Below are 6,922 nucleotides of genomic sequence, written 5' to 3'. Positions count from 1 at the left end.
AGTTCATTTGAAAAAAATCACTCAAAAATGTTAAACACTGAATATGTATTGATCTACATAGTGATTGGTATTAAAATGATTGAATGAAAAAATATTTTAATGCTTAATTAAAATTGGTGTATGCCACTTTTTCGCTGGTATTTACAGCAAATAAAATACAGCAATAATATACATAAGCATGGGAAAAAAGAAAGTTTGTCCAAGTAATCAATATAGGTTTCATCCGTCTTGATTGCCTTGCATTGAAGTTGATCTGCAGAGGCCAGGCTTTGACATGTTATTGATTGTTATCCAATTAGTTCTGCGTCTGTTCGCCAACCAGCTCATTGCTGACAACCTTTGTTGACTGCAGTATGCAAATTGTATGTATTCTGATGGGGAATGTTGACAAAGTAGTAATAATAATTCCTCTTTGGAGCCAACACTTGGGCCAAAAGCAAACACTTGTGCCAAAATTAAATTCATGTATTCTTATCCATGATTATATCTCAGATTTGGATATATACTTTGTCTCTATTTTTGGCTGTGTTTCAGTATAAATGTTATTCCCTGTATAAATGTTTGTTGAAATATACCACTTGTGTCACTTGAAAGTGTTTATGCTGTGTTACACAATTTTTCGTTTTTCGCCAATCAAAGACAGATTTGGAATAGATAATGCAATAAGGATTTGAAAGACTTCAGTAGTAATTGGTCTGACCAGTTTCTTTAAAATAAATGCACTGAATTTTGAGACAATCCGGTGATTGATTTATTTAATACACAATTTTACAGCACTTATGCTTTGTAGATGACTGAACCTCATGACAAACATTTGTTATAAATAACCCCAGCAACATTATAATTTTATTGAAGTGTATGTTCAGTTAAAAAAATCATCAAACCATATGGGAAAGTGTTGTCAATGTACGTGCTTATAAAGTTATCAGCTTGCATTAAATCTGTTTTTCTTTGCCACAATGAACTTAAATCAACTTGTTGCTCTGAAATTCCATCTTGATGCCGTGATGCTTTGTCTTATCAACTGTCCCTGTACTGTCATTACTTTACTGGTTCTTTGTTTGCGCCTATTCAATAGTCTGTTATTACTTCCTCAGGAAACCATAAATTTACAAACCAGAAACAAGCTCTTTGCCAAAGGATATTCAGCTTCCTGTGTATTATGTATACAGACGTAGAATGAAAGTATTACCTTATAAATAAGGTTTTTTGTCAGTTGTTCTGTCAGAGCAACTATCAATATGTAGTTGAGGTGAGAAACAATTAAGAATAATTATTGAAAGATGGTTACAACAACAACGATAAATTAACGGATTTATTGTTATTTTCTATAGTTATTTAAACCCATGTATGAACGATCCAAACAAACACGGATTGGAAAAATTGGTTTGTCTTAAAAGCAGTATTTTATCACAGGTTGTCTAAAAGTGTACGGTGTCTATTTAGCTCTTTCCCTCATAAAAAACAAAGTGAAAATGGCTTTTGCAACCAGCATAAAACCAGAACAGCCTGCGAATAACTCGCAGTCTTTTCAGGTTTTATGCTTTTTGCTGCTCATTCGTATCTATGGGTTGGAAAAGAAGCAATTAAATTATAGTGATAGAACAATTTGTATCTGTATTTTCGTCCTCGATGATCCTTAACACGGATGCAACAGTCAAATGTCTTATAATAGCCAAACGTATTATGCAAATCCTGGTTAATACAGCATTGGACAAAATCCGGGTTGATGAAACGGTTGTAAAGCATTAAAGACACTGTCAGACAAGGAAATGATACCGTCAAGGAAGGGATTAGATCGTGAGGGTCGCCATTAGCAGCATTGATATTTAGTTAAAAACATGTCTGCATCTTTTTTAGTTTTTTTTTTACAATAACGCTGTTCCCAGAATAGCAGAGTGTCGTCAAAACCTTTCCAAACTACCTCGTCAATATTTACCATCTTTCTGTGATTGATATTATAAGTATGTCAACAACGGCCAGTTCTCTTGTAAAAGAAAATACAACGATGAAGTTCCGTTTAACAGACACTCGTACAACACTTTTGAATATGTAAGTTATTTGTAGTGCATTATGGTAATATTAGTTATTATATTGCGAGTGTCGACGTATGTTAGCCTTATGAATGTTTTACACCACAATATTTCAGCATTCAAGTATGTGTCACAAGAATTAATCTGCCGAATGTTTTTAGGGCAAATAACTTGCGTACAGTGTTCGTTCATTTGAATGTATATCAAATGCTATATAATTGTTACGCAACCGACATCATAACTTTCTGACAGAGCGAAATAACTTGTGGGATTTGTAATTCATATTCCTCTTAATGCAAACTTAGCCACCTGGGTATTTTGGTGCATTTTATCTACATTGTTGTGTATATAAAGCCATCTGAAGAACAAACAATAGAATCGTTATTAGAGACGCTATAATAAAGTTCATCTTTGGTTAATAACTAAAAACTCTCACTGAAAAACAGTATAGATTAAAACTGTAAGAATATAAATAATCGTCTCATCTGCAAACAGTTGATATTGTTTTAACAACGTTAGTAACATTACCGATTCAATAATTGAAGAACTGACGTGTATATAGCTTTTCTGATATTTCAATTCCCATAGAATCATTTTATTAAACGACAAACACGCCAAGCATTTTTCTATTTTCAAATTAATTACATATTCGAAACCTTGGAAAATACAGAATATTCTTAAGTGATGAATTAAAATAAAACGATATAATGCAACATCACTAATAAGATTCATCTCCCACTAGTGAAAAAGTGTGAAATTTCAAAAAAATGCCCCATCCACAATTTACATTTCCGGTACATGATATTTTAGTCACGTGATCGACAGTTGCACGTGTTTGTGTGCAGACGACAAAAAATACATAATCGTGCATGTGAACAAGTACATTGTCCAGTGGACAGCAGATGAAGAAAGTACGTCTAAAATCTGTGTAAGCTTTGCTCATGTTGACGGTACGTGTAGGTCTATCTGTACAATTTACAATCCTTGTGTCTTTTTCGGTTAATAGTTTTGAAGATATGGACGCTAGAACTACCAGAAACCTTAATTTTCATTAATATTTTCTGGTTAATTAATTATGACCCAACAATAATAACTAACAGTAGGGATATTAACAATTTGAAGATTGATGTTATAATTGAATATGCTGAAAAGATCTACACCATGTATTACAAAGAACTGCATTTTTTCTGCACCAGTTATTCTATTCATTCATTACATGTGTATTCTCGCCTTTTAACTTCTTATATATACTTCTAGTAAACAACAACCAGCTGATTCTCTTCAAGACGTATAGATAAGGCAAACGATTTTGCACATGCAGGGCATGTATGTTTTTTGTGAAATAGTTTTACCTTAGGTATCGAAGAACATTTCCATATTGCAAACACCAAAATCAGGATATAACTAACTTAAATGTGTATACCACTAGATCAGTCCTCGGGGGCTGTGCTAGGAAATTGTTAAAGCTGCTGTTTAATGTTAATATAAATTAATGCTAGTGCAGCGTAAGTTTGAGTGTGCTTTATGTTTAAATTGACACTGTATAGGCCAAGTTCAAAGTTGGGTAATGTATGGTGTTGTTTTTTTTTAATTTAGCCAAGTTTGATTTTTTATTAGATGTGTAAAAAATATGGCAAACAGATAAAATATAAGAAAAACCTTTATAATAGTTATTGGCTCATTTGTGACCTTATTTAAATAAAAATATATAAGTAGGCAAATGTCAAAAGTAAGCCAATGTCAAGGTAAACATTAGGTCAGTTGATGTGCATGTGTAGGCAATGTTCAAAGACATCATAGATGCAAGTTTCAAAGCTGCGAATCAAGCGGTATTTATGTTATACAAAACGTGATAACAAGAATTGGGGCCTTATGATTTAGTTTCATTCCGAATGTAGGTCAATTTAAAGTTAAAAAGAAAATAAGGACAGTTGAGGATGGTAGGTTAATAGAGTTCATAAATTATATCCACGCAAGTTTGAACACTTTTTATAAAGCATTACTGATGTTATCCTTAATTTAACATGTTTGGCTGTTATTGTTCGAATAGATAACGAAAAGACGAAGGGACAAGGAAATCACTACATGCTTATCGGCATATACTGATCCTGTCGTTTCCCAATAATGGAAACATATTTTGAATTCTCAGTTCAAGACATGTTTGTATTGCCTGGAGGTACAGTTTTATCAAATTTATTTTTATAAGGAGGAATGATTCCTTTTAAATCCGCTTATTTAAAAAGCTGGCAAAATTACAGAATGAATGGTTAAAATCGGCAGAAGCACCAACAAGCATCTCTATATATCCAAGAAAAAGCTGTTCAATTATACTTTGGTGTTCTTAGGACAAACTTGTTATGTGTATTTTCATTATATTGGGTGGTCTATTCTGAAACATGATTTCTCCATATACTGAACACTTGTGTTTGTGGGGGAGGGGTAGGTGGGGTCGGCGTAACAGCTTTTCACCCGAACTTACCGTTGAAACCGTTCAATAAAAATGGAATTAAATCCCATGAGTAGGCCTTAATAAAGGCATTAGATCGTTGTGTTTGTTAAAAATACCAAAACTGTTTGAAATAGAAACATCCACTTTACAAAAAGCTACCCCCATTTACGTTTACATGCAATTCAAATGACTTTCTAGTTGTTGAGGTATATGGTAAACACAGTTCCAATTTTGCATGGGCTTTTATGAAAAGGGAAACAGCAGTGCGTTTTTTAACGAAGTTAACTGCGTGTTCAGCGTGAAACAATTTAATCTCTACTAAACAGAATAAAACAATAAGTTTATTCATATAACTTGATAAAGTCCACTTCATCGGTATATATATCTTTTCAGTACATATGATGTGCTTTAAGAGTCAGCCTTAAAAGCACTTAAGTTAAAATCAAATTTGGTAACATTTACAAATGTCTCAGTAAGCCATAGTCTCGAATATTCAATAAGCTTATTGAACGAATTTAAAGTTATGGATGTGAGTATCTGCTCACATACATGAAGATGAAGCAAGCCGATGGCACAAGCCTGAAAAGATACCGTATGATAATAGCAAATTTAAACACTGTATTGTTCTCGAAGATGAGTTCCATTTCTTATTCGAATGTCCAGTTTTTAATAGTCTTAGAAAATAATATTTACACAGATATTATTGGAATCACAAGAATATTATGAAATGTATCGAACTGTTGAAAACTGAAGACGCAAAAGCAATAAAAATTTGTACTATTTGTAGTCATAGTAATACAAGCTATATGTTAGGGTCGAATGAGTTAACTTTTTTTAAATAGGTATAATTACTCCATTTGACCACGATTTTGGAAAAGACTACTTTTCAAAAATATATATAGTTAAATAATATTTCCAGTGGTGTATCAACGACATCCTTTCCCACCTTTAAATATTTGTAGATAATGTTATCAATTGAATGAGATTTTTTTTTATTCCCAATAATGTTATTCCATTTTTCCTCCTTAATAAACAATTATCCAACTCTTAATATCCTTGACGTCGTGTTATTTCTATTGTGACGTGTTACATTTTCGATAATATCTTCTTCTTCGTCACATATTGATAGGAGATAACTGTTAAAAATGTTCAACAAAGGCATCTATGTAATAATATCACCCGTTTAATTAACTGACTTCTTTTTAACAAGTTTCCAAAATTCTTTTTTTATTGAATTTCATTCATTTCAAAATAATTGATTCCTGTAATAATACCGTTTAGATTGTCTGCATTGATATATATACTCATTTTCGCTAAAAAATAATAATCACCTGTCTATGATCATCTTTATACAAGTTGTACTTGTTTATCTTCTAAATATATACATATTTTGTTTTTGTTTACATACATAATTGCATTGTTACTTGTATTTAAACACTGTGAGCATTTATGCTGTTTTTGAGCCTTTTTAAAGTTATTATTTATAAACAATATAAATCGGTCGACCATTTCATCCGTATCTAGATTATGTTCGTTGCATTTATACAGATCCTGACATTAACGATTAACTCTTTAGTTATATCCCTTAAAAACTGGTCACTATAATAGTTATCCTATCTAACGTAATAGCATTCCGCGTTTATATCATAAGCATATATTTTTGCATTGATTTTTACATCAAATGTTAGTGGATGGTGATTTTAAAATTCGGTAAAATCTTTAACGCAGAAATTCCTTATATGGTGAAAATAAGCGGTTGTACTTAAAGGCTTTGGAAATATTTGGTAATTACTTACAAATTGCATTCTGTGCATTAGTATATTTACATAATGTTACTATTGTTGTTCCCCATCCTGATATTCATTTTGACTAAAACTGTGATCTCATTGCATTCCATCCCGCAAGGTTTAAAGTTCAGTTCGCGGTCTGTAAAAGAATCGTTAAGTAAACGCTTTTCCGTTAACTAGGTGATCTTGAATTTAATTTTGACCCAAAATAGGTCAAAGTGCTGTGAAAAAAATAACAATGCGTTAAATAAGGGAGGGTGCATTAAACGAAAGAGGAGAGAATTAGTTTAGCTATCTCGAGGGGACGACTACGCGTTCCCACGAATAAGTGGGCAAATCAAATTGTTTCTTATATAAATTTAACTTTAGCATCGTTTTTGACAGAATCGAGTTGATCGTAAAGTATTTGCAGAAAGGACTTTCATTTCGTGAAATGTGTGATGCACTGTTAAAACCGCACGATATAAACATATATGTTCGTCACATACACATTTAGCGTGCTCTAGTAAACAAATGTAGGAGACCTAACTTTTAATTACCAGGGTAATGATTGACTTTGTGAAAAACGGCGGAAAGAATATCATTTTAGTTATTTATGAAATCTTAGAACAGTGAAGCCGCAAAATCTCCTTTTATCCGGACATAAAACTGTC

The sequence above is a fragment of the Dreissena polymorpha genome, chromosome 5, assembly GCF_020536995.1.
Source record: "Dreissena polymorpha isolate Duluth1 chromosome 5, UMN_Dpol_1.0, whole genome shotgun sequence".
Taxonomy (NCBI): domain Eukaryota; kingdom Metazoa; phylum Mollusca; class Bivalvia; order Myida; family Dreissenidae; genus Dreissena; species Dreissena polymorpha.
The sequence above is the reverse complement of the archived record's forward strand: the minus strand, read 5'-3'. Positions refer to the sequence as shown.